At 42.0% G+C, this 25,979-nt stretch overlaps 1 long non-coding RNA gene and 1 pseudogene across 2 annotated transcripts; one reads left to right on the top strand and one right to left on the bottom strand.

The window, feature by feature from the left end:
• The window catches only part of LOC137312388 (zinc finger protein 850-like), a 568,085-nt pseudogene that overhangs the window by 83,571 nt on the left and 458,535 nt on the right, over positions 1-25,979 (bottom strand).
• On the top strand, positions 1,148-23,452 carry LOC137312405 (uncharacterized). Of its 2 annotated transcripts, none has more exons than XR_010960713.1 (5): positions 1,148-1,242; positions 2,053-2,179; positions 2,556-2,642; positions 17,920-17,952; positions 23,276-23,452. It is a non-coding gene; the product is annotated as an uncharacterized lncRNA (long non-coding RNA). The 2 variants fall into 2 exon arrangements; XR_010960714.1 differs by having other exon boundaries at positions 2,556-2,646.

Genomic DNA, 25,979 nt, shown 5'->3' with positions numbered 1-25,979 from the left:
GCACCTCTGTCAGGATAAGAACATAAGAAATATGAGCAGGAGTCGGCCTTACGGCCCCTCGAGCCTGCTCCGCCATTCAATAGATCATGCCTGAACTTGAACCTCAACTCCACTTTACCGCCCTATCTCCATATCCCTTGATTTCCTTCTCCAAAAATCTAACAAATTCATTCTTGAATACACTCAACGACTGAGCATCCACAGCCCTCTGGGGTGGAGAGAACATCATCAATGAAGATAAAGGGAATGAAATGAAATGTGTCATACAGTTACATCTCGCTGCTCTGTCTGAACATTTTGATCGCTACTTCCCTGCAGAGGGATTTGAAAATTTGATGGGAAAGCGTTGGGTGAAAGATCCTTTTGCTTTCGGAAATCCTGAATCAATAATGAAGCTAAACTTGATGCTTGAGGAAGAAAACGAGCTGATGCGACTCACCTGTGAGCACACTGAAAACACACCACAAGTCATTCAGTTTGTCATCTTTTTCGATCAGTGCTTTCAAAGAATATCCTCTGTTAAGTAAGATTAGTGTTCTGTTGTTGCTGCCGTTCACAACAACCTACATCTGCGAACTAGGATTTTCGACTCTGACAAGGTTAAAAACAAGAGAAAGAAAGCGACACCTGATATGCGTGAAGCGCTTTCATCCTGTGATCCAGATTGGAACGAGACAATGAACAACACCCGTCACATTAACTAAGTGAAACTCAACCTGACCGTTTTCTTATTGTATTTATACTGTATTTAAAATGATTTTCAAGGAACGTCGATGTCTAATTTTATTTATTACTTGAAGTGGAGTGAAGAGCGAGCATGTATTGACCTTTATTGGGATTTGATGAAAACTCCAGTCAGAAGATATTATTGGTTTGGGTCCATGGGGAAATATTTTTCTTCCACTGGGTCGTGAGGAAAACAGTTTGAGAAACACTGTTCTACATTGTACGGTCAGTGTCTGTTCACCAAATCGGCTCAGAATTCCACAATCTGTATTTCTCGACACGGTTCAATTGGCGACGCGGGCACTGACCAACACCCGCCGAGTAATGGCGGCCGCAGGCCCCACAATGCGCCGCGCCCCAGAAACTCCTCTGACTCTACAAGGCGCTCATTTCCTGATCAGACTGCGCATGCTCCCAAGGCCGGCTTGCATTCCAGATCGCCTCGGCCCTGCCGTTTGTCGCGAGTCGGACTCGGTAGAAACGATAGAAGATACCGGGAAGCGGCTAATAGAACGGGTGAGGCGCTGGATGAGGGGTTTGATGGAGCAGGGGTAGCCCGCCCGTCCACCGGGCCCCCGGTTCTGATTCAGGCCTGCCCCGCACTCGGTGTTGCTGAGACTCTGCTCAGTGCAAATGCAGGTTGTTGTTGATCTGCTCCCGTTGGCCTCAGCTTTGCCGGACAGAATCAGCCAGAGATGGCGGCTGTGCTGCTCCCCATGGTTGAACTGCCGACAGCTCGCTGTAAAGGCTCACAGGTGCAGAATTACCACTTGGCCGGGTACTGGAGGGCAAACAGTGAGTGGGGCCGAACCGCAAGATCACTGAGCACCTTCAGGAGAGAAAGGGAGAAAAATAGAGGCTGCGATGAATCTGGATTTCATAAGCGAGGATGTGTCAAGGAGGGAGAGTGTGTGGGACGGGGGATTTACAGCTTAATAGGGGCAAGGAGGGAGAGTGTGTGGGACGGGGAATTTACAGCTTAATAGAGGCAAGGAGGGAGAGTGTGTGGGACGGGGGATTTACAGCTTAATAGAGAGATCACGGCCCCCGGGGGAAGGGAGCAAAGAGCAGCCTTGATACAGCAGCTCATTGCTTCGGGTCCGTGTCCGCAGATGGGCTCAGAGATCGGCATTGAGTCCGGGGGAAGGGCAGGGGGAGTCCGGGTGCTGTTTGTAAGAGGCGGAGTAGATCAGGAACATGGAGTGAGCGGGGGAAGGGAGAGGTCATTCTCGGGTTGTGTGTGTACATGGTGTGTCCAGGGGAAGGGAGAGAGAATGGGAAGAACCTGCTATTTAAAATCATTGCTGCTTTCTCTCCCCAAACCAGGAGTGAATGGTCCTGGTTTAGTTCCAGTCTCACCCTGTTGATTGTTATTGGACAGTGAAGAGTGGAAACAGAGCCGGACAGTAAGGATGTGGGGAGTTATACAAAGATCATCTATTGCAGGCACCAGGTGAGAAGTGTGAAGGACACATTTTGAACAGCGGCTGTTTGGTTTCTGTTGAACGGTTAGTCCCATGGGAGAGGGGATTAGAAACCAGGCCTTTACAAAAGTCCCCGCCCAATCGGGTAGTCCCATTTATGGATCAGTGGAGGGCTTGGTTTGTGTCTGGATGTCAAACATTTTTTCTTAAATCGCCCAACACACCTGGTGTGCAGAAGCTGAGTGCTACAGTACTGCAGTGGAGTCAGACACTGACACTGTTTGTATCACTGGTTTTCATTTGTCGATATTCAAAATGATCATTTACAGAGATATTAAACTGATCACTTTTGTATTTTCTACCTCACATGTTCTTGAGTAAGGAGAGTTTATTTTATTTCTACAGGCAAATCCTTGAAGGACCAACAATAAATGTGATGTTTCCTCCATCCAAAGCAGAAGGAACAGTGCAGCCAGCTCCATCTCACACACAGTAGGTACATTATCACTCACAGAGAGCATGGAGTCACAGACAGGTCATCAGTTCCACAGTCTCAGACAGCAGAAGTAGTCAGTCCCACACTGTTCCCAAGTTATAGAGATACATTTTCAATCCACTGTCAAACAGAGCAGGTGAAGTAGATACTGTTCCATTTCCCCCTAACTCAGTCCCGCTGACAGGGAGATACAAAAATCCCAGTCCAAAATCACACTCTTAGATTGAAAAGCATGCGTCAATCTCACAATAGGGCAACATTAAATACTAGATCGAAATCACACATGGTACCTGATTGAAGAGGTACAGAATGAATCCCAATAATGTACCCTGAGATTCCAATTGAATACTAGCCCAGAACTCACATACAGTATCAGATTGAGAAATGCTGTGACAGTGTAACCTGAGAAAGAAATTAGATACCAGTTTATAATACTCAAAATATGAGATTTAAAGATACAGTATCAATTCTATTTGTGCAAACTGAGCTAGACATTACATACCAGTCCAAATATCTAATGCAGGATTAGACTGAGGGATACGGTATCAATTCCATTATTGTAAACTGAGGTACACATTATAGCTACTATACCAGTTCAAAAATGTCACCATATCAGTTTGAAAGATATATTGTTAATCAAAATTATACTCACAGAGATACAGATTTAAGAGTAGTCCAAAAATTGCACACATTATCTGACTAAAACCTAGATCATATCCTAAAGTGTATCCATATTTCCCAATTAAATAATGAGAAAATCTATGTCAGGATTAAATTATTTAAATCGTAGTTTTCAACATCATAATGTAACCTGAGAGAAAAATTCCATACAGATACAGAATGAATCCCAAACTCTCATACAATACCAGGGACTGACAGACACAGAATGAATCCCATACTCACACGCAGTACCAGAGACTGACAGATACAGAATAAATCCCTCCACTCACATACAGTACCACATACTGACAGATACAGAATAAATCTCACCCTCACACACAGTACCAGAGAGTGACAGATACAGAATGAATCCCACACTCACACAATGTACCAGTGACTGATAGATACAGAATTTATATCACTCATTACAGTATCAGAGATTAATGGAAACAGAATGAATGTCTCACTCACATACAGCAACAGAGACTGATAGATATGGAATGAATCCCAAATTCACACACAGTGCCAGAGACTGACAGGAACAGAATAAATCTCACTCAGATACAGTACTAGGGACTGACATATATGGAATGAATCCCACACTCACACACAGTACCACAGTCAGACAGATACAGAATGAATCTCACAGTCACATTACTTCAGATTGAGTTACGTATAACTTGCCAGTCCAACAATCTTACAGCATCAGATTGAAAGATGCAGTATCAATTCCATGAGCATGTACTGAGCTACACATCACATCACATTTCAGTCCAAAAATCTTATACAGGATCAAACTGATAGATACAGTATAAATTCCATTAGTGCAGGTTGAACTCCATATTACATTCCAGTCCAAAAATCGCATACAATGTCAGACTGAGATAGAGAATTAATCCCATTATTGCAGAATGAGTTACCCATTACATACCAGTCCAATAATTTCACCATTAACAGCATGAAAGGTACATGATCATTCACAATAGAGTTCAGAGATTAAGATGTAATATTACTCCAACACTCACACAAGTTTTATTGGAGAAAATCGAAAAGCGAATCCACATTTACAAATAAAACACTCGAAGAAAAACTGCATGTTCTTTGAAGTATTAAAGATATAGTTTTATATAAAATAATGTCAACTGAAATAAGAATAAAGACTGAATTGCAGAATGAATCCCACACTGAGGTAAAGTACCAGGGACTGACAGATACAGAATGAATCCCATTCTCACACACAGTACCAGAGACTGACAGTTACAGAATGAATCCCATTCTCACAAACAGTACCAGAGACTGACAGTTACAGAATGAATCCCATTCTCACAAACAGCACCAGAGACTGACAGTTACAGAGTTAGTCCACACTCATGTATAGATCCAGAGACTGACAGATACCGAATAAAACCCACACTCACAGACAGTACAAGAGACTGACAGATACAGAATAAACCCCACACTCATATACAGTGTCAGAGACTGACAGATACAGAATAAACCCCAAACTCATATACAGTGTCAGAGACTGACAGATACAGAATGAAATCGAAACTCGCATACAGCACCAGAGATGGACAGATGCAGAATAAACCCCACAATAATATACAGTATCAGAGAGTGACGAATACAGAATAAACCCCACACTCACACACAGTACCACAGACTGACAGATACAGAATAAACCCCACTCTCTTATGCAGTATCAGAGGCTGAACAAATACAGAATAAATCCCACATTCATGTACAGTAACAGAGACTGTCAGATACAGAATAAACCCCACATTCACATACAGTAACAGAGACAGACAGATACAGAATAAACCCCACACTCATGTACAGTAACAGAGACTGTCAGATACAGAATAAACCATACATTCACATACAGTAACAGAGACAGACAGATACAGAATAAACCCCACGTTCATGTACAGTAACAGAGACTGTCAGATACAGAATAAACCATACATTCATGTACAGTAACAGAGACTGTCAGATACAAAATAAACCATACATTCATGTACAGTAACAGAGATAGATATATACAGGATAAAACCCACACTCATGTACAGTAACAGAGACTGTCAGATACAGAATAAACCCCACATTCATGTGCAGTAACAGAGACTGTCAGATACAGAATAAACCCCACACTCATGGACAGTAACAGAGACTGACAGATACAGAATAAACCCCACATTCATGTAAAGTAACAGAGACTGTCAGATACAGAATAAACCCCACATTCATGTACAGTAACAGAGACTGACAGATACAGAATAAACCCCACATTCATGTACAGTAACAGAGACTGTCAGATACAGAATAATCCCCACACTCATGCACAGTACCAGAGGCTGACAGGCACAGAATGAATCCCAAACTCACACACAGTAGCAGAGACTGACAGATAGGGAATAAACCCCACTCTCATATACAGTGCCCGAGACTCACAGATACAGAATAAACCCGACTCTCATATACAGTATCAGAGACTTACAAATACAGAATAAACCCCACTCACACACACAGCATCAGGTACTGACAGATGGAGAATTAAACCCAAACTCGCAGACAGCACCATAGACAGACACAGAATAAACCGTACTCTCAAAAACAGTATCAGAGACTGACAGATACAGAATGAATCCCACACTCGCACATAGCTCCACACACAGACATATACAGAATAAACCCCACATTCATGTACAGTAACAGAGTCTGTCAGATACAGAATGAATCCCACACTCACACACAATACCAGAGACTGACAGATACAGAATAAACCCCAAACTCACACACAGTACCAGAGACTGTCAGATACAGAATAAATCCCACACTCATGTGCAGTACGAGAGACTGACAGTTGCAGAGTTAATTCCACACTTATATACATTCCCGGCTGTTTTAAAGAGACTGACTGATACAGAATAAACCCCACATTCATGTACACCGCTCACTGAGGGAATGGCGCCCACAGGCCGAGCTGGGGAAGGGAGCGCGCATGCGCTCTTCAGCTCACCAACAACCAGCACTGGGGGCGGTTCTGAATCACGCATGCGCAGATATCTGGTTTAATTCCCAACACAAAAATCGATGGAAACTTTCTCCAATTGGAATTTTTCAGAGTCTGAGCAAAGGAAGTGGGGTTGGGGGAAAGGTCAGAGGGAATGGGGTCCACAGGCAGTGCAGGAACAGGCACCAGAATGGGAAACAGATGGGATTCCACCAGTGCCTAACGCTGGAATCCAGACTGACTTTACAATCTCGAACTATTAAACTAGATGTTTCCATCACTGCTGTTTCTCTCGGTATCTTTTGATGGTAAAGAGTCTTTCAGAGATAAAGTGGGCGATTTTGAAATGAGCCAATTGATTCTGTTCATTCTTGAACTCTCTGCTGATAAAACTGACGGGAGAGGTAGAAACTGGAGGGCTGTTTGGGAATTAGAACAGCAATGATTGATACAGTAAATCTTCTGAGGTTTGGGTTGAGGCATTTTGTTGTTACATTTTCCTGCACCTGAATTTTGGGTGCTTGATGCTGACACCGAGTGCCTGAAGTGGGACACGGTCCCTTCCCAGCAATAGAGATCCTGACCATGATGAGAGCAATCTTTCTAACTAAACACAAATGATTTACGGTGTTGTTCTGGGTACACGATCCATTCTAACCCCTTCATCCTGTGATCACCGTCTAATAGTCAAAGGCTTCTATGTTAGATCATTGCAATGTTCCAAACCACATCTTATTTCGGGTTGTACAAAACTCGGTGCTGTTGCTTTAATTGTGGGGGGCAATTCATTTCCACCCAGCCTCTGTATCCGCTCTCAGTCTCTCAACCCTTCCGGGTTTGTCCTTCTTTGATTTGGAACAAGTGACTCAGTCGCCGTTCCTCACAGCTCTCATGCCTCAAAGTAGCACTTCTTCGAAAATGGATACAACCGCCTTTTTACTATTGTTTGGTGAGTCGTGAAACAATTTTATACCAATTCCCGGTCTCAGTGGGCAACTGTAAGCGGGAGAGTGAGACTGAACCGGTAGCTCAGTGGATTTAAGCAACTCATAATTTGGTGTGGTGCCCTTCACATTGGAAAGCATTCAGAGCGATTGCTTGCTTGTGTTGAATTCTCTGCAGGTACCGGTGAGGGGGGTGTAACGAGTGTTAGTTTACAGGAATGGTGAGCGATTAGTCCGGAGAAAGAAGCAGAGAGAGTGGCCGTGGCGCCGGTTGTAATGTGCTGATTGGTGGATGTCCGCATTTTCTGTGTTCAAACTGTCTTCGGACAAACAGCATCTGAGCTCAGGCATGGAAAGTGTCCACTCTATCGGAGCGCAAAACCGATAGGCGCCGCCCTTCGAACCGAGTTCCAGGGAGAGTCCCCTCCTTCATGACAGAAAGGGGATAGATGGAGAAACAGAAATAAAACGGTCATGTATATGTCAGATAATGCGCGATTTCAGCCCGTGAGGTTTGAGGTTTCAAAAAGGCTTTAAGTTGAACTGAATGTTACTCTATTGGTTCCATAACACACTGGTAAATTTGCGGCACAGGACAGGAATGTGTCCTGCGCCAAACGATGTAAAATGGCGGGGGGTGGGGCGGGGGGATTCGCTCTGAGCCCGTTTCGTTTTACTGGTGCAGACCAACTTCACTCCCATTATATGGAAGACAATCTCTCTTCATATCGGTATTAAAGTATCTCGGATCCAGTTTTTCTTTCACAATTGAATCGATGAGAATCTGTCTGTTAAAACCGACAGCTTTGACCGACTGTTGGTCACCTGACCTAATATCTCCTTTAGCGGCTCGGTGTCACATTTTGTTTGTTAACGCTCCAGTGAGGCGCCTTGGGGCGCGTTGAAAAGGGGAGATATTGGTCTCCCGATTGCCCAGTTACTGTCTATAGTTTAGGAGTAAGTTATATTTAAAAGGAAAATTCAACGATCAACATCCGCTGAGTTTGCCGTTCTCTATCAAGGGGCGGGGGGGATGGGTGGTAGCGGCGATACCATTGGGCTCAGTGTCCCAAAGCCATTGAATAAAATATCGGCCAAGTGTCGCCTTATCGCATCTTATTGCATCTCGGACGAGCACTGCTATTTTTGGCAGGGCAGTGGGACTCGCTGGATTTCTCATGCATTGAGCCGGCGCGGACTCGATGGGCCGAATGACCTCCTGCCGTGCAGTCACCTTCTCTGATTCTCTGATTCTATGATACTATATGTTCCATGCTTGGAAATGAGCATGCGCGGTAGGAGGGTGCATTTATACAGGGGTCACCACGGCTGACCTCAGGTCAATCAACCCCTGCACTCAGACATGAGCAGATAATGCGGTGGGGTATTGGAGGGCGGCCCTGAGCAACTCCCTTCGTGAATACACGTCTTTGGGGGAGATAGAGAGAAAAAGGGGAGAAGCAACATTTTAACACATTCAGTGGATAAACTAGTAAATATATTTTTAGCTATTTCGTTGGTGCTGAGACATTGTTCCTTTTGTCAGAGGTTAAGTTCCTCTTTCTTTGAACTAACCCACCGCTGAGTTGAAACCGCTGTCTTCAGTCATGAAGCCAATTGCTTTTACTGTTCTCTTCAGTACTGGCCATTTTCAGTTTGCTTGCATATTTTTCATTCTCTATTCCGTCTTTCACCTCGATTTTAGGGGTTTTGTGATATTTGTGAGCGTGTGTGTACTGTCTGTGGAACGAAATGTTTCTGGTGAATAACTCAGCTCTAGGAATTTATTTTAACTCCACTTGCTCCTTCAGTGTGCTAGAATTGACCATGTCACTAAGATACAGATCTACACAGTGGGTGGAGACTAATGTTCCTCAATGAACACAGTGCTGCAGCTGCAAGTTGGGCTCAGTATTAACCCCTTATCTCCAACTTTTCATGCTGTTTTGTGTAATTAGGCCCAAGGGCACCAATTGATGCTTACCATGGATTATTGGAATTAGTTACAAATTTACACCTCTCGATAGTCCTTATTCAGTTATGGTGGTGAAATGGAGAACAATGGGGCACAATCTAATATATCCCCTTATTGCTAGCTTAGGAGATATTAGGTGGAATATTAAACATCTCAATCAATTTCAAGTGAATTCAATTCAATTTTATTAATAAATGAATGCCTGATAATCAGTGTGCTACTGCACCACTATTAGATGTGGATTTCAAAGAATTAATTAATTATTCGGTTAAAAGCCTATCAGAAAGATTGCCACAATATATTTTCATTCAATATATTTCAATACATTCTTGATTCTGCTCCAATGTTCTTACTGTCAGGGGTTCCCATTCTGTTTGAGTGTTGTCCCTAAATGGATCCCCTTAATTATAGCTTCGGAAATGTTAGTTGCAATATTAAATATTTTTATTTATTTAAGTGTCTTGAATTGTATTTTATTAATAAATGAATGCCTGAGAATATATCTGTTACTGCACCTCTAATAGTGGTTGATTTTAAAGAATTAATGAATATAACCATCGGTTGGAAGAAAATCAGAAAGATTGGCACAATGAATTTTCATTCAGTGTGTTTAAACACATTTTTGTTCTGCTGACTGTCCTTACTGTCAGCGGTTAAACTTCCTTTTTGTCCGAGGTGAAGCGCTTCTGAGCTGAAACCACTGGTTTCCGTTGTAAGTATTTGATATCACTGTTAAATTCTGCCTGCAATATTTTCAGATTCTTTCCTTATTCATGTTCAATTTACATCCTCCTTCCACACCGTTCACCCGAATTGTGACATTTGTTAAAATGAGTGAACAGTTTGTAAAAGTATCGGTTCCCAGTGAGTTCAAACACCATTCTGTTCTCATTATTTAGACTCCACCTCCTCCTTCAAAATGCTGCAATTGACCACAGCACTGAGATATAGATCTGCACAGTGGGTGGAGACTAATGTCCTTCAACAAACACAGTGCTACTGCTGGCCGTTGCTTAGAAAAAAATAGTGAAAGGTTTTAATCGAGTAGATGGAGAGACTGTTTCCACTGGCCGGAGGGTTGGCATTTACAGTTTAATCTCCAACTACCACCTTCAAATATTTGTGTATATGAATCCCTAGGTCTCTTTGTTCCTACATCCACTATGAAATTTGATTATTTCGGTAATATTGCCTCTTCTCATTCTTCTTCCCAAAATATATCACTTCGCACTTCTCTACATTAAATGTCATCTGCCATTTGTCTCCCCATTTCACCGTTCTATCAATGTCCTCCTGAGCTCTGCCAATATGCTCCTCACTGCTTACTACAATTTCAAGTTGACAAGAATCATAGAATCATAGAATCTTACAGCGTAGAAGGAGGCCATTCATGCAATCCTGCCTATGCTGGCTCATTGAACGATTTGGATGAAGGCATAGAATGTCTCATCCACATTTGCCGATGCCACAAAGATTGGTCCAGCAATTTTATTTTAAATTCACAAGCTTTCGGAGGCGACATCCTTCCTCAGGTGAACGATGTGGAAATGAAATCCTCGAAATGAAATCGCATTTATAATTCACAGAACAATGCTTGGTGATTACAGACAGTTTTTTCAACTGCCCGTTGCCAAGGGGCAGTTGAAAAAACTTTCGAGGGAAGAGGTAGCCTCCGAAAGCTTGTGAATTTAAAATAAAATTGCTGGACTATAACTTGGTGTTGTAAAATTGTTTACAATTGTCAACCCCAGTCCATCACCGGCATCTCCACAACAAAGATTGGTGGCATTGTAAGCAGTGTAGATGGAAAAATAAAATTACAAAGCGATATTGATAGATTAGATGAATGGGCAAAACTGTGGCAAATGAAATTCAATGTTGACAATTGTGAGGTCATCCACTTTGGATCAAAAAAGGATAGAACAGTGTACTTTCTAAAAGGTAAAAAGTTAAAAACGGTGGATGCCCAAAGGGACTTAGGGGTTCATGTACATAGATCATTGAAGTGTCATGAACAGGTGCAGAAAATAATCAATAAGGCAAATGGAGTGCTGGCCTTTATATATAGAGGACTGGAGTACAAGGGGGCTGAGATTTTGCTGCAGCTATACAAAACCATGGTTAGACCGCACCTGTGAGCAGTTCTGGGCACCGCACCTTCGGAAGGACATATTGGCCTTGGAGGGAGTGCAGCGTAGGTTTACTAGAATGATACCCGGACTTCAAAGATTAAGTAACGAGGAGAGATTACACCAATTGCGGTTGTATTTTTTAGAGTTTAGAAGGTTAACGGGTGATCTGATCGAAGTTTATAAGATATTGAGGGGAACGGATAGGGTGGGTAAAGAGAAACTATTTCCGCTGGTTGGGGATTCTCGGAGCAGGGGGCACAGTCTAAAAATTAGAGCCAGACCTTTCAGGAGTGAGATTAGGAAACATTTCTACACACAAAGGGTGGTAGAAATTTGGAACTCTCTTCCGCAAATGGCAATTGATATTAGCTCAATTGCTAAATTTAAATCTGAGATAGATAGCTTTCTGGCAACCAAAGGTATTAAGGGATATGAGCCAAAGGCAAGTAAGTAGAGCTAAATCACAGATCAGCCATGAATTTATCAAATGGCTGAGCAGGCAAGAGTGTCTGAATGGCCTACTTCTGTTCCTATGTTCCTATGTTCCTATCCAAATTTATCACACGCCCCAATTTTTCTCCATAACCCTGCAAATTAGTCCACATCAAGTACATGTCCAATTGCACTTTGGAAGTTCCTGTGGAATCTGCTTCCATCAAACATTCAAGTAGTCCATTCCAGATTTTCACAAGCCTCCTCATGTAGGCATTTCCACTCATTTCCCTCTAGTTCTTTTGTAAATTGTTTGAAATCTGTGACCTCTGGTTACAGACAACTTGTCAGAGGAAACAATTTCACCCTGCTTTCTCTGTTAATGCACCTCGCTATTTTGAACACCTCTATTTTTTTTATTCGGTCATGGGATGCGGGCATCCCTGGCGAGGCCAGCATTTATTGCCCATCCCAAATTGCCCTTGAGAAGGTGGTGGTGAGCCGCCTTCTTGAACTGTGTGCTGAAGGTACTCCCTTGAAGGGTCTGCCTTGACACTTATATGATCTAAGGAGAACAATCCAAGCTTCTCCATTCTCTCCACGTAAGTGAAGTCCCTCGTCTCTGGGATCATGCTGGTAAATTTCCTCTTTACCCTCTCCAAGGCCTTGACATCCTTCCGAAAGTGTGGTGCCCAGAGTTGTACACTCCCAAGGCCTCAGTCACTTCCTTGCAAGCATCATAACCCACATCTCCTTACTTACTTCAAATCAAATTACTTCTGCGTTCCACCTTTGGAATAAACACTTTCGCTCTCCCCGTTGAATAGGCTTTGACCCGCTATTCGTCATTATACTTCTGCGGCTGTCCGTCCGCTCAACCACTCACATTCCCCAACCGTTTGTCCTTGTCCCTAGTAAATCGTTTACTCTCTTCCATCCTGATCGTTCCTGCTGGTCCAGCCCCTCAATTCCAAGGGGTGCAGACTTGAGCATACCTGGATCATACCTTGAGTATACCTGGTATTAAGGGATATGGGCCAAAGGCAGGTACATGGAGTGAGATCACAGGTCAGCCATTATATTATCAAATGGCGGAGCAGGCACGAGGGGCTGAATGGCCGACTCCTGTTCCTATATTCCTATCCTCCTACAATTTGTTTAGCCATCCATCACCAGGTATGTTTGACCCAGAACTAAAACAAACACAATATCCTCTCTGAAAACCGCCTGCTGCTCCAGGATGACTCTAGGGACCAAAGATAACCTCCAGCTTCTTTTGCTCACTACACACAATCTCCATAAATCTCTTTCCCATCCCTCTCCACACTCACCTCTAACAATAAATACGAGGACCTCGTGAACTTCATGAAGTCTTTCAGCACAGAGGAAGGCCACTCGGCTCCTCATGCATAAGCCCGCATTTAAAAGAGCGATTCAATTAATCCCACTCCCCTGATCTTTCACCATCTCTCAGCATTGTTTCCCTTTTCATGTTTCTATCCAATTCCCTTTTGAAAGTTACTATTGAATCTGCTTCCACCACCATTCCAGGTCATAACAACTTGTGGCGTAACAAAATTTATCCTAATTTCCTTCTGATTCTTTTGCCAATTAACTTAAATCAGTATCCACTGATTCCCGACCGTCCTGCCAGTGGAAACAGTTTCTCACTACACACTCAATCAAAACCCCTCATAATTTTGAATACCCCTATTAAATCTCCACTTAACCTTCTCTGCTCTAAGGAGAACAATCCCAGTTTCTCTAGTCTCTCCACATAACTGAAGTCACTAAGATTAAGACCATCCATTCAGATGCCTCTGCTGCTTCCCACAATTCCCAATATCACCACGCCCAACCTCTCCAAAGGCTCCCCCATCACCCAGCCCTGATCCTGATCCTTTTTCTAGTTTCCCTCCGATTTCCACGTATGTATTTCCGAGCTGAGCTTGCCCATTAGACCCATCTCCTGTCCCTTGACCTTATTCGGAGGAAACAGCTGACTCCCCAACTTCCATTCCGGGACCCAAACCAGCTGAAATTGTGAATGGTCAGTTTCCTCAGGTACTCTCCTCCTCTTGCAAAACTGCCATGAGACTGTTTGTATCCTCTGCTTTCTCCCATTCCGATTGAATGCTGTACCTAAATACTTCTCCTTATTTATGGCTTACGAGATATTAGTTGCAATATTAAACATGTCTCCGTATTTTAAGTGAATTGAATTGAATTTTATTAATAAACCAATGACCAAGAATAAGTTTGTTTCTACACCTGTAATATTGTTGTTTTTCAAATAATTAAATAATTATTTGAAATTAACTTTCGGTTGAAAGCATATCAGAAAGATTGACACAGTGAATTTACGTTCAAAATGTTTAACCTCAGGTTTCTTTTTTACGCATTTGCTCTCACTGCTAACTTCAACCTGATGTTACATAGCATTTACAGCATGGAAACAGGCCATTCGTCGTAAATGGTCTGTGCCGGTGTTTATGCTCCTCGCGAGTCTCGCCCCACCCTACATCATCTAACCCTATCAGCACCTTCACCTCTCATGTACTTATCTAGCTTCCCCTTAAAGGCATCTATACTATTCGCCCAAACTACACCATGTGGTTGCAAGTTTCACATTCTCACCACTCCCTTGGTAAAGAAGTTTCTCCTGAATTCCCTATTGGATTTATTAGTGACTATTTTATGTAGGGATCCTGGATTTGGACTGTCTCACAAGTGGAAATGTCTTCCATACTATTACCCTATCGAACCACTTTATAATTTTCAAAACCTCTATCATGTCACCCCTCAGCCTTCTCTTTTCCAGAGTAAGATCCCCAGAATGTTCAATCTTTACTGATGGGCGTAACCATTCATTTCTGGTTTCATTCTTCTGAATCTTTTTTGCACCTCCTCCAGTGCCTCTGCATCCGTTTTATAAAAAATATGGCGACCAGAAGTGTACACAGTATTCTAAGTGTGGTCTAACCAACTTTAACATAATTTACCTGCCTTTCAATTCTAGTGCTATAGAAATGAACCCCCGTGCTTTGTTTGCAATTGATGGCCTTGTTAACTTTCTTTGCTACTGTCAATTATTTGTAAATCTGTACCCCTAGATCGATTTGCTCCTGTATCCCATTTAGACTCTTATTTTCCAAGTAGTATATGGCCTCCTTATTCATCAATAAAAATGTACCATGTAATATTTTCCAATTCTTTACTTATTCATCTCGGATCTTACCTTCCAAAGCGATGACACTCATGCTGTGATGTTCGTGACAGTGAGTGAAGTGTCTGTAAAAGTACCGGTTTACAGTGAATTCAAACACCATTCGGTTTTCATTATTTAGACTCCACTTCCTCTTTCAGTATGCTAGAGCTGATCATATGACTGAGATATAGATCTGCACAATGAGTGGAGACTAATGTCCTTCAATAAACTCAGTGCTCAGTTGCCCGTTAGGCTCAGCATGAAGCTTTTAATCTCCAATGTTTCCATATCAACTCCTACCGTTAATGCATCCATCCATCCATCCCATAATAGAGCTCCGACACTTCTAACGCAATTCTGTTTCGTGGTGAGGAGATGTGGGGATCTGTAAAAATGCAGTGTTTGGACAAACACCCAACCCAGCTGCTTCCCTTTATCTTTCAGTGACGGTTTCACTCAGTCCCAAAACGGGGCTTTTGTGCATTTTGAAGAACTTTTCACGCTGTTTTGTGTCAATTGGCTCAAGGCCACCTTTTGATAGTGACCATGGATTATTGGAATTATTTACAAACGGACATCTTGATAGACCTCACTGTGTCGACAAATTCTCCTCATCTTGCCTCTGGTTCTTTTGCCAATAATTTTCAATCTGACCCTCTGGCTACCGACTCTTCTGCCAGTGGAAACATGTTCTCCTTATTTACTCTATCAAACACCTTCATTCTTTTGAACACCTCTATTAAATGGCCCTTTAACCTTCTCTGCCCTAAGGAGAACAATTCCAGCGTCTCTAGTCTCTCCAATTAATTGACGTTCCCTATCCTTGGTATCATTCCAATAAATATCCTCTGCACCTTCTGTAAGGTCTTGACATCCTTCCTAAAATGTGGTGCCCAGAATTGGACGCAGCACTTCAGCTGCGGTCAAACCAATGATTTATAAAGGTTTAGCATAACCTCTTTGCTTCTTTTCTCTATATCTCTATTTTCAAAGCCAATGATCCTATTAGTTTTATTTAACAGATTTATTGACTTGTACTGCCACCTTTCATGATTTGTGTACATACACCCACAGGTCGCTCTGTCCCTGCAACACCTTTAAAATTGTATCATTTAGTTCACATTGTCTCGCCTCACTCTTCCTCCCAAAATGCATCTCTTCACACTTCTCTGTATTAAATGACATCTGCCATGTGTCAGCCCATTTTTTCACCAGTCTGTCTGAATTCTGCTACTATCCTCCTCACTGCTTACTACAATTTCAAGTTGATTACATTTTCAACCGAGCTGCAAGGTGACTTACTTTTTAAATAAATGAATGGTGGAAACTGGAACAAATAGATTTATTTCTTGTGAAAATATGATTCAAATCTTGTAGTTTCAACGTCATTTAATAAGTTTAAATAATTTGGACTCAGAAATAAATTAGTTTGGTTTCAAAGCCCAGTTAATATTGCAGCATAATACACGATTAAAAGGCCGATTATCACCTCCGATTTCTCCCAATCAGTTTTGTATATAAGTCGCCTTATATCAAATATAAGAGATGCTAGGTGAAATTCTATCTCTGCATGTATTTTAACAGAATTTAATGTTATTACTAACTGAATGCCTGAGAAGCAGTCTATTACTGCACCTCAAAAGGGAATTTGGTAAATACTTGAAAAGGAAAAACATGCAGAACTATGGGCAAAGTGCAAGCCTCTGGGACTAATTGGATAGCACTTTCAAGGAGCCTGCACAGGCACGATGGGCTGAACGTCCTCCTTCTGCGCTGCAACATTCTATAACTTTATGATTCTAATTGTGGTGGCATCGAAAATTAATTATTCGGTTTAAAACGCATTACAAAGATTGCCACATTGTATTTTCATTGAACGTGTTTAAACATATCCTTGGCTCTGATGATCTGTTCTTACTGTCAGGGTTTAACTTCCTGTTTGTCTGACGTGAAGCGCTTCTGAGCTGAAACCTTAGGTTTCCAATGTAAGCATTTCCTGTCGCTATTAACTTCAGCCTGAAATATTTTCTTCTGCTTTATTTTTTGGTATTCAGTTTTCCTCTTCCTTCTATGCCGACGACACCCGCATTGGGCAATTTGTGACAGTGAGTAAACTGACTGTAAAAGTATCGGTTTCCAGTGAATTCAAACACTATTCGGTTCTCATTATTTAGACTCCACTTCCTCCCTCAGTATGCTCGAGTTCACCACATCACTGAGATAAAGACATGCACAGTGGGTGGAGACTAACGTCCTTCAACAAACACAGTGCTGCAGCTGTCCGTTAAGCTCAGCATTAACCCCACCATCTCCATTTTTTAAAATCTCAACTCCCACCGTTAATACATCCATTTATTCCATATTGGAGCTCCGACGCCTGCATTGCAATTCTGTTTCGTGATGTGGATGCATGTGAAGATCTGTAAAGATACACAGTGTCTGCACACATACTCCACACCAGCAGTTTCCCTTGTCTTTTACTGACGGTTTCACTCAGCCACAAAATGGGCCCTTCGTGTTTTTTGAACAAGTTTTCATGCGGTTTTGTGTCATTAGGCCCAAGGGCACCTTTTGATACTTGTCGTGGGTAATTGGAATGATTTACAAAGGGACATCTCGATTGATTTTATTCAGTTATAGAGGGGAATCGAGAACAAGTGGTCATGGTATTAAAATTAGAGCTGGACCATTTGGAGTGAAAGCAGGAAGTACTTTTTCAAACAAAGAGTGGTGGAAATCTGGAACTCTCTCAAGTTCTGGAGTGGGAGTTTAACCGAAACGGACCAAAATGCTTCCAATGCAATCACACTGTGAAATATCCATATAACAATTCACGAAAATCAGCTTGTTATATTGATCGTCTAAAGGTGCTGGTGTTCATTTAACTAATTAATGTTTTCTCCTTTTAGTTATCTTTGGGGCTCGGCAGAGCGTTTCTCAAGGTTAGTGCCGACGTTTTTCTCTAAAATAATGAAATTCAATAACTAATGTCCTAGACTGCTAAATCATTCAGTTAGTTTTTATGTAAATGAATTTGATTACTGTAACCAATCATGTTGTGTCATTGGTAGCAGTAATACAGATCTGCATTGTCAGCAGCTGTCATTGCGAAGGCACTATGGGATATGTCCGTGTTTTCGAACGGTACATCCATAAACTTTCTCTGTCGTGTGTTATAAAACTGCAAACAACACTCCAGGTGGAAAATCGGGACACAGGAACAAGTGTTGACCATTCGGCCCCTCGAGCTTATTCCACCATTCCTTCAGATCATGACTGATCTTGCTTAGATCACACTTGGAGTAATGTGAACAGTTCTGATCTCCATATTAGAAAATGGATAAGGAGGGACTGGAGAAAGTGCAAAAAGAATTACTAGGATGATTCCGGAATTGAGAAGTTATACCTATCAGGAAAGGTTGAGCAGGCTGAGGCGCTTTTCTCTTGAAAAGAACAGACTGAGGGATGACCTGATAGAGGTCATTAAGATTATCAAATGGTTTGATAGGGTAGACATAGAGATGGTGTTTCCACTTGCGGGGGAGACCAGAACTAGAGGCCATAAATATAAGGTAGTCACTAATAAATAGGGAATTCAGGAGAACCCGGGGCGTGGTTAGACGGTGGAACTCGCTACCACAGGGTGTTGTTGAGGCAGCTGCCTTAGATGCATTTAAAAGGAAGCTAGATAAACACATAAGGAAGAAACGAATAGAAGGACATGCAGATACATTAGATTTGTAGGGAGGAAGAAGGCTGGTGTGTACAATAAACAGCGGCATGGACCTGTAGGGCAAAATGGCCTGTTTTTGTGCTGTACATTCTGTGTAATTCTATGTAATTCTATGATCTGAATCCTAACTCCGTTTACCTGCCTTGGTTCCATATCCCTCAATACCCTTGCCGAACAAAAATCTAACAATTTTTTCCAGGTTACTTGATTTATTAGAAATTATAGACAAAATGGAAGAGTTTGTGGTGGGGGGTTGGGAGGTGGGGGTAGCACTGATAATAAAGGATGAGGTAAAGAGAGAAAGGATCTTAGCTCAGGAAATCAGGAAGTAGAATCAGAATGGGTGGAGCTAAGAAATAACACGGAGCTGGAAACACTGTTGGGAGCAGTTTACATGCCCCCTAACGGTAGTTATAGTGTTGGGCAGAATATAAATCCGGAAATTCGAGGAGCATGTAACAAGGGTAATGCAATAATCGTGGGAGACTTTAATCTCCATATAGACTGAGAAAACCAAATTGGAAAAAAATGTAGGAAGAGTTAATGCAATGCATTCGAGACATGTTTCTGGAACAATATATCGAGGAACCAATTAGGGAACAGACTATATTATATCTAGTATTGTGTAATGAGACAGGGTTAATTCGTAATCTTATAGTCAAGGATCCTCTGGGGTAGAGTGACCAAGATATGATAGAATTACATATTGAGTTTGAGAGTTATGTCCGAAACCAGGGACTTAAATTTAAACAAAGCTAATTATGTAAGTATGAGGGGCGAGTTGCCTAAGGTAGATTGGGAAATTAGATTAAAACAATATGATAGTCGATAAGCAATGGCGAACATTTAAATAAATCATTCATAATTATCAACGAATATACATTCCCTTGAGGAATAGAAACACCATGAAAAAAGTGATCCATCCGTCACTAATTGGCGAAGTTAAGGATAGTATTAGATTAAAAGAAAAGGCTTACAATTGTACCAAAAGGAGGAGTAAGCTTAAGGATTGGGAGGATTTATAAATCATCAAAGGATGACCAAAAGATTGATAAAGAGGCAGAAAAATTAGTATAAGAGTAAACTAGCAAGAAATTTAAAATAGATTGGAAGAGCTTCTACAAGTATGTAAAAAGGAAGAGATTAGCGAAAGTAAACGTGGGTCCCTTAGAGGCAGAGACGCGAGAAATTATAATGGGGAATAAGGAAAGGGCAGAGTCGTTAAACAAATACTTTGTATCTGTCTTCATAGTAGAAGGCATAAAAAAACATATAGGAAATAGTGTGGAACCAAGGGTCCAATGAGAGTGAGGAACTTAAAGTGATTCAGATTAGAAAAGAAAAAGTACTGGATAAATTAATGGGGCCAAACGCCAACCAACCCTCTGTACCTGACAGCCTACATCCTAGGGTTTTAAAAGAGGTGGCTGTAGAGATAGTGGATGGTTTGGTTTTGATCTTCCAGAATTCCCTAGTTTCTAGAACGGTCCCTGTGAAATGGAAAGTAGCAAATGTAAACCCGCTATTCAAGAAAGGAGGGAGAGAGGAAACAGAGAACTATAGATCAGTTAGTCTGACATCAGATGTAGGGTAAAAGCTGGAATCTATTATTAAGGACATAGTAACAGGGCACTTAGAAAATCCTAAAATGATTTGGCAGTGTCAACACGGTTTTATGACAGGGAAATCGTATTTGACCAGTCTATTAGAGTTTTTGAGGATGTAACTATCAGGCTAGATAAAGGAGAACCAGTGGATGTGGAATATTTGGATTTTCAAAAGGTATCCGATAAGGTGCCATACAAGAGGCTGTTACACAAGATTAGGGCTCATGGGATAGGGGTAATATATTAGCGTGGATTGAGCATTGATTAACGAACAGAAAATAGAGAGTAGGGATAAACGGTTCATTTTTAGATTGGTAGGCTGTAACCAATGGGCTGCCACATGGATCGGTGCTTGGCCATCAGCTATTTACAATCTATATTCACAACTTAGATGAAGGGACCCATTGTAATTTATCCAATTTGTTGACGGTACAAAGCTAGGCGAGAAAGTAAGCTTTGAAGAGGTCGCAAAGGTGCTGCAAAGGAATATAAACAGGTTAAGTGAGTGAGCAATCAGGTGGCAGATGGAGTATAATGTGGGGAAATGTGAGGTTATTCACTTTGGTAGGAAGAATAGAACAACAGAATATTTTTAAAGGGTGAGAGACTAAGAAATGTTGGTAGTCAGAGGGATTTGGGTGTCCTTGTGCATGAATCACAAAAAGTTAACATACAGTTACAGAAATCAATTAGGAAGGCAAATGGTATGATAGCCTTTATTGCAAAAGGGTTGGAGTATAAGAGTAAGGAGGCCTTGTTGCAATTTAAAAGGCTTTGGTGGGACCACACCTGGAATATTGTGTACAGTTTTAGCCTCCTTACCTAAGGAAGGATAGACTTGCTTTAAACAGGGTTCAACGAAGGTTCGCTAGATTAATTCTTGGGATAAGAGGATTGTCCTATGAAGAGAGATTGAATATAATGGGCCCATACTCTCTGGAGCTTAGAAGAGTGAGAGGTGGTCTCATTGCAACGTATAACATTCATAGTCGATTTGATAGGGTAAATGCTGAGAGGCTATTTCCCCTGGCTGAAGAGTCTAGAACTACAGGCCATAGTCTCAACATAAGGGGTCGGCCAATTAGGAACGAGATGAGAAGAAATGTCTTCTCTCAGAGGGTTGTGAATGTTTAGAATTCTTTCCCCCAGAGGGCTGTGGATGCTCAGTCGTTGACTATATTCAAGGCTGAGTTCGATAGATTTTTGGACTCTAAGGGAATCAAGAGATATGGGAATCGGGCGAGAAAGTGGAGTGGAGATTGAAGATCAGCCGTGATCTTATTGAATGTCGGAGCAGGCTTGAGGCCTATTCCTGCTCCCATTTCTGATGGTCTTATATTCTTATTCGGTTTCAACTTCAGATGCCCGAAAAAACGTGCACTACCGCCATCTGTCGGTCAGTAATGCCAACACAAAAGATGATCACTGTTCTCAATCCCTTTTGGGCTTGGGCAGAACATTTGTGTTGCGGGACGAATCACATAAAATCGACACAGAAAAGTGATAAGCAAGTAAATATTTTGAAAATGACAATCTAACATCGATGGTTTTCCTTCTTTATTGTAGTGTGGAGACAATGTTATATTTCCCTTTCGTCAGAAAAGCTTCACTCCCAGACAGGCAGGCGGGGGAAATTAGCTGGAGTACCAGTCATCTCAGAAATGCGCATTTTCACACATCACATTCCTTTCAAACAATGGGAGTTCGGCCGTATCTTTCCAATGATATTCACAGCTTCAATATTACTCTGGCTTTCATTCCGAAGCGCTCTGTAGGGGGCTGATTACATAGAATTAATCGAATGTACAGCACAGAATCGGACCATTCGCTCCTGCTGGTCTATGCCAGGGTTTATACCCAAAATTTTAATGACCGCTTCCCACCCTGCCCCCAAAGCCCTCTATTCCCTTCTCCCCCATGTATGCATCTAGCCCCCCTTAGATGCATCTATGCCACCTGCTTCAACCACTCCACTTGCCAGAGACTTTCACATTCACTGAATGAGGAGAAATTCCTCCCAAATTCTCAGTTAAAGGGACAACCGGCTTGGCGTAGCTCCAAAATTAAGTTGGGCGTGGTTTCTCGTGCAAGGCAGTTTGTTAGCTCAGCGAGCCAATCAGCGACAGATAGCTGAGGGAGAGGTCAAAGGTCCAGCTTCTCTCTCACTTTCTCCTCTCACTTCCTCTTTCCACTTCTTTTTTATTCCAGTCGCGTCTCCTATTTCACCGCACCCCCTCTCTCTCATTGCCCACTGTCTATTCCCTGCCTCTCTTTTTCATACTCTCTCTTTCGTCCCACTGTCTCATTGCACTTGTCACTCCCTCCCACTCGCTCCCTCTTTTTGCTTCCTGTCCAGCCTCGTTGATACCGCTCTTTCCATTTCTCCCTGATTCTTTCGCAGTCCTTCTCTCTGTTTCTCTTCCACTCCTATTTTTCATTCCTCTCTGTCGCTCTTTCTTTCTCTCCTGCCCTCTCCCACGCCATTTGCGTGATCTCTTTTAGCCCGTTCATTCTTCCTTCCACACTCTGATTTCCATCTCTCTCAGTCGCTCCTTCTTTATCTGATCACCATCTCCCGGTCTCTCTCTGTGGTCCTCTCCCTTCATCTCTCTCTTTTTCTTTCTTTGTCTCTATGTCTCCCTCTCTGCTTCCACTTCTCTTTCTCTTTCTCTCTGTATCCTTTCTTTCTCTTTCGCTCTTCTATCTATCACATAGCTCGGTACAACAACTCTGTAGTTTATAACCGCGGGTAGTTTTTATGTTCACAAGTAAACACAAACTGATCTATGTTCTACTGATGGGGCCGATAGCGCTTCAGATGTCGGTTGGGAGAGCAGCGCCCAGTTTCCCATCCTCTGTACCGCTTAGCCGCCAACTTGCCTTGTTGGTATCTACTCATTGACAGTCAATGTCATTTTTATATAGAATTTCCGGTGAAACCTGAAATTACCACGAATGAAGAGACTGGCGTGTACTTACCCGGAGAAAACATCACGATTACCTGCCTTGACGACAATAAATACCCGAGTGGTAATTATACTTTTTACAAAGCTGGGAACGAACTGCCAGTTTCCACGACCAGTTATGTGTATCAAATTGCAACAACCAAAATAAATGATGAAGGATATTATCATTGCCGGTATAGGTATGAGATTAACGGGGAATGGAAATTGTCCTCCTTCAGTGACTGGGCGCCAGTAACAGTAACAGGTGAGTGAGACGGGGCAGGGTATTAATAAATTTACAACAAGGCAAATGTTTCAGTTATGTGGATATATTAGATAAGATGTGATTGTACTCCTTAGAGCGGACATGAATAAGGGGAGATTCAATCGAGATGTGCAAAATGATGATGGGTTTTGATAGTGTAGATAGGGAGAAACTGTTCCCACTGACAGAGGGGTCGGCAACCAAAGGACACAGTTTAGAGTAATTGGCATAACAGCCAGGGAGAAGATAAGGACATTAGTTTTACGCAGCGAGTTATCATCTGGAATGCACTGCCTGAAAGGGTGGTAGAAGCAGTTTCAGTAATAAAATTCAAAAGGAAATTGTATATATACTTTAAAAGGAAAAAAATGCAGGGGTAATGGGGAAAGAGCGGGGGGTGGTTGCGGGGGGGGGGGGATTGGTTTAATTACTTATCTCTTTCAAAGGGCCTGCACAGGCACAATGGACAGAATGGCCTCCTTCAGTGCTCTAAGATTCAATGATTCGTTGTGAACAGTAAAATAGACGCCACACCTCACAGAAACTAAACAGAAAACAGAACGGAACAACTAATTTGGTGAAGATGCCCGGCCGCATATTGCACTGTCATTGGACAAGTTTCATTCAGATAACATCGCCACAACTGAAACTTAAAAGTTGGTTAATTGTTTGCAGAGTGAGAGTCTCAGTTAATTGTTTCAAACACAAACATTTGGGAATGAATCGTGAATCACAGTTAATCAGGTACCTGGAGAATGCTGTAACCAAGAGCCAATGGGAAAACTTAAAAAAAATTTGGACAGTTTCGTTTCCCACCATTACATAGAATTATATCGAATTTACAGCACAGGAAGAAGTCATTCGACCAAACAGGTCCGTGCCGGCGTTTATGCTCCACAAGCGCCTCCCCCACCCTATTCCGTTCTCCCTTATGTATTAATCTATTTTCCCCTTAAATGCATCAATACTATTCAACTAAACTATTACTTGTGGTCATGAGTTCCACATTCTTACCACTCTTCCAGCACAGAAGCTCCTCCTGAATTCTCTAATTGATTTATTGGTGACTATCTTATATTTATGACACCCTAGTTTTGGTCTCCTCCACAAGTGGAACATCTTCTCTCCGTCTTCCCTATCAAATCACTTCATAACCTTAAAGACCTCCATCAGGTCACCCCTCAACCTTCTGTTTTCTAAAGAAAAGGGTCCCAGACAGTTCAGTCTTTCTTGATTAGGATATGCTCACAGTTTTCGTATCATCCCAGCAAATCGTTTTGCACTTGTCCCGTGTAATATGGAGATCAGAACTGTACACAGTACTCAAAGTGTGGTCTAACTAAGGTTCTATGCACGTTTAACATATTTCTCTTCGCAGAGATTCTTAAACTAAAATATGCAAGACAGATGCAATTCTGCTTGTCTGATTCTAGTAGGTTGCTGTAGGAATACAAGGAGATCATACAGATAGAATTGTGGAAAACATACAACACGGAGACAGGCCTTTCGGCTCAACCACTTCGTGTTGGTGTTTATCCTCCATTTATATAATCAATGTTCATTTGTTAGGACTCCTCAATCACCGGAAACCGCCTGTGTCTCTATACTCGGTCCCATCCGATCCGCAATTTAAACACGGCAACTAAATTACCTCGATTCTCCGTTGCTACAAGGAAAACAGCCACAGTTTTTGAATAAAAGAAAGAAGTAGCATTTATATGGCGCCTTTTGTTACCTCACGACGTCCCAAAGTGCTTTACATCGAATGAAATACTTTTGAAGTATAGACACTGTTATAATGCAGGAACCGCGACAGTGAAATTGCACTCAGGAAGGTCCCACATTCAGCAATGTGATAATGATCAGATAATCTGTTCTAGTGGTGTTGATTGAGGGGTAGATATTGGGCTCAGGACCGGGAAAAACTCTACTGCTCTTCTTCGAAATAATGGCCTGGGACCTTTTACATTCACTAGAAAAGGGCAGCCGGGGCCCTGGTTTAACGTCTCATCTGAAAGACGGGACCTGTGACGGTGCAGCGCACCCTCAGTGCCGCACTGTAAGCGTCAGGCTCGATTTTATGTTCAAGTCTCTGGAGTGGATCTTGAAACTGCGACCTTCTAACTCAAAGGAGAGAGAGTGTTACTCAGTGAGCCCCAGCTGACACTGCAGAAGACTGATAAAGGTTTGCAATAAATTTACATGGAGAGTTAGCGAAGTTGAATCCATTCGATGAGTTTAAAATCCAGCTCAACCAATTAGAATAAGTTGAGGAATTAAAGGAGCGAGATTGGTTGGGCAAAAAAAGCGTTTTCTCTATCTTGCCATTTTTTAAGTTATCTTATGTCAGTTGGCAAGAAATATATTCTGTAAATATTACAACTGGACTTTATTATGATTGCACCGATATCAGCAATAT

This window comes from Heptranchias perlo, unplaced genomic scaffold (genome assembly GCF_035084215.1).
Source record: "Heptranchias perlo isolate sHepPer1 unplaced genomic scaffold, sHepPer1.hap1 HAP1_SCAFFOLD_43, whole genome shotgun sequence".
Classification (NCBI taxonomy): Eukaryota; Metazoa; Chordata; class Chondrichthyes; order Hexanchiformes; family Hexanchidae; genus Heptranchias; species Heptranchias perlo.
Note: the sequence above shows the minus strand (reverse complement) of the source record. Positions and strands in the feature narration are given on the sequence as shown.